At 44.9% G+C, this 2,634-nt stretch overlaps 1 pseudogene; it reads left to right on the forward strand.

Moving 5' to 3' along the window:
• Positions 1 to 1,078: 1,078 nt before the first annotated feature.
• On the forward strand, positions 1,079 to 1,969 carry LOC147995922 (18S ribosomal RNA; annotated as a pseudogene; the record flags this gene model as incomplete).
• Between the last annotated feature and the right edge of the window lie 665 nt (positions 1,970 to 2,634).

Raw genomic sequence — 2,634 nt, forward strand, 5'->3', positions numbered from 1 at the left:
AGTAGCCATGTTTGAAAGTGTCATATAATTGAGGGCCAGATAAAGTAGTAATTCAAAGAAAAAAGTGACAGAATGTATCACAGTTAAAATGTGCCCAATTCACATGAGAACAGCTTAGGAATAAGAGAATGCACAAGAGTAGAGAAAGAGAGACAAAAATAGACAAAAGAAAGACAGAGAGAAGTAGAGCAAGAAAGAGAAGTTGTAGTGTGTGGCATGTGTTTATGGAAGTTTTCTGGACATGTTTTTACAGATTCAGGTTCTGAGAGAACAAACTATTCACTGGGGAAAACAGAAAAAGCTGGAGAATTAGAAGGATCCAGAAGATTGTAACACACTGTCCAAGTTAATGTGAGTCCAAGCAGAATATCTCATGAAGATGCAAAGAGACACCATATTGAATCAGTCAGCTTGGAAGGTTGGATTACATGGGGGCTAGTAGCTCCTAGTATTAGGTCTATAAATAGTAGAACAGAGGGAAAACATACTCTGGGCTCAGCCTAAAGGACATATTTGCATAGCTTGGGTAAGACTTTTATCTCATCACTTTATCTAAGAAAAGAAAACTGACATTCACTTAGAAAGACATACAGACAGACACACAGACAGACAGAAACACACACACACACACATACACAGAGACACACAAACACACAAACATACAACCATAGAGTGGTGTGGGGAGGGAGGGAAGAAGAGAGGGAGGGAAGAAGGGAGAATGCTTGCAGTCAACCATTGAACTGAGAACAAGGTTCCAAAGAGAGGAGTTACAGAAAGAAGTGAAGTAGTTGAAGGGGTTTGCCACCCCATAAGAAGAACAATATCAACCAACCAAACCCTGCCCTTGATCTTCCATGGACTAAACAACCATCCCAAGAACACACAAGGATGAGCCTATGGCTCCATCTGCATATGAAGCAGAGGATGTCCTTTTCGGCCACCAATGGGAGGAGATGCCCTTGGTCCTGTCAAGGCTTGATGCCCCAGTGTAGGGAACTGTCAGAATGGGCAGGTTGGAAGGAGTGAGTGGGTGACTGAGGAACTGCCCTCATAGAACAGGAGGCATGAGGGGAAATAATAGCTGGTTTCTAGAGGACAAATCAGGAAAGGGGATAATACTTAAAATGTGAATTAAAAAAATGCCCTCCCCCAACGAAAGAAAAAGAAAGAGAAATGGAGAAAGAAAAAGAAAAACAAATGGGGGTACATAACTAAACAGATGCCAACTGGGTTCCTGGTGGCGTTATTCCCATGATAGTCAAGCATCTTCTGGGAAACCAAAGTCTTTGGGTTCCGGTGGAGTATGGTTGCAAAGCTGAAACTTAACAGAATTGACCAAGTGTGGAGCCTGCAGCTTAATTTGACTCAACACGGGAATCCTCACCCAGCCTGGACACAGACAGGATTGACAGATTGATAGGTCTTTCTCGATTCCTTGGGTGGTGGTTCATGGCTGTTCTTAGTTGGTGGAGCGATATGTCTGGTTAATTCAGATAAGGAAGAAGACTCGGGCATGCTAACTAGTTACGCGACCCCCAAGCAGTCGGCGTCCCCCAACTTCTTAGAGGGACAAGTGGTGTTCAGCCACCTGAGAGTTAGCAATAACAGGTCTGTGATGCCCTTAGATGTCCTGGGCTGCACGTGCACCACACTGCCTGGCTCAGCATGTGCCTATCCTATGCCTGCAGGCGTGTGTAACCAATTGAACCATATTCATGATGGAGAACGGGGATTACAATTATTCCCCATGAAAGAGGAATTCCCAGTAAGTGCAGGTCATAAGCTTGCTTTGATTAAGTCCCTGTCCCTTGTACACACCGCCCTTTGCTACTACCGATTGGATGGTTTAGTGAGGCCTCATCAGCCCATGGCCCTGTGGGAGGGCTGAGAAGATGGTGGAACTTGATTATCTAGAGGAAGTAAAAGTCATAACAAGGTTTCTGTAGGTGAACCTGCAGAAGGATCATTAATGGAGAATGCGGAGGGGGTGTCTGGTGCTTTCTTGGGCCTGTGTGAGTCCCTCCTCTCACCGGGAGGGGCGTCCCCTTGTTCTGGTCGCCATCGTGGCCCGTGCCACAGCCTGGAAGCCAAGTGAGCATTTCGGGAACAGCAGGGATTGTTATGGAGCAGTGCGGGGAGGGTGTCAGGTCTGGTCCATTGAGGGATCCTCCTCCCCCGCCCCGAGTATTACAGCACATCCTCTCCATACAGAAGACACTGACAGACAGACAGAGAGACAGACAGACAGACAGACAGACACACACACACACACACACACACAGGCACTCATACACACAGAGACACACACACACACAAATACATATTTAAATATTTAAAATGATGTTTAAAAAAACCAGTCTTCCTGTTTAACAGAGGTTTAAAGGGAAGTTGGCTGACAGAATGTTTTTGTGGGTTTTTATTCTCTTTTTTACCAAATAGGAGGTAGATCTCTTGGCCCTTTTATTAAAAGCCAAAGTATTAAGTGGTGAGCAGATGTATCAACCTTTACCATTCTGTTCCTTTCATGAAAACCAGGTAGTGTTGTTTCTTTGACTTTTCCTTTTTGAAACAAAATGGAAGGAGCTCTACCAGTTGGCCTAGTTTCCCTGTTCCTTTTCCCTCTTCCACTGTATG

This window comes from Rattus norvegicus, chromosome 2, assembly GCF_021556685.1.
Source record: "Rattus norvegicus strain SHRSP/BbbUtx chromosome 2, alternate assembly SHRSP_T2T, whole genome shotgun sequence".
NCBI classification, from domain to species: domain Eukaryota; kingdom Metazoa; phylum Chordata; class Mammalia; order Rodentia; family Muridae; genus Rattus; species Rattus norvegicus.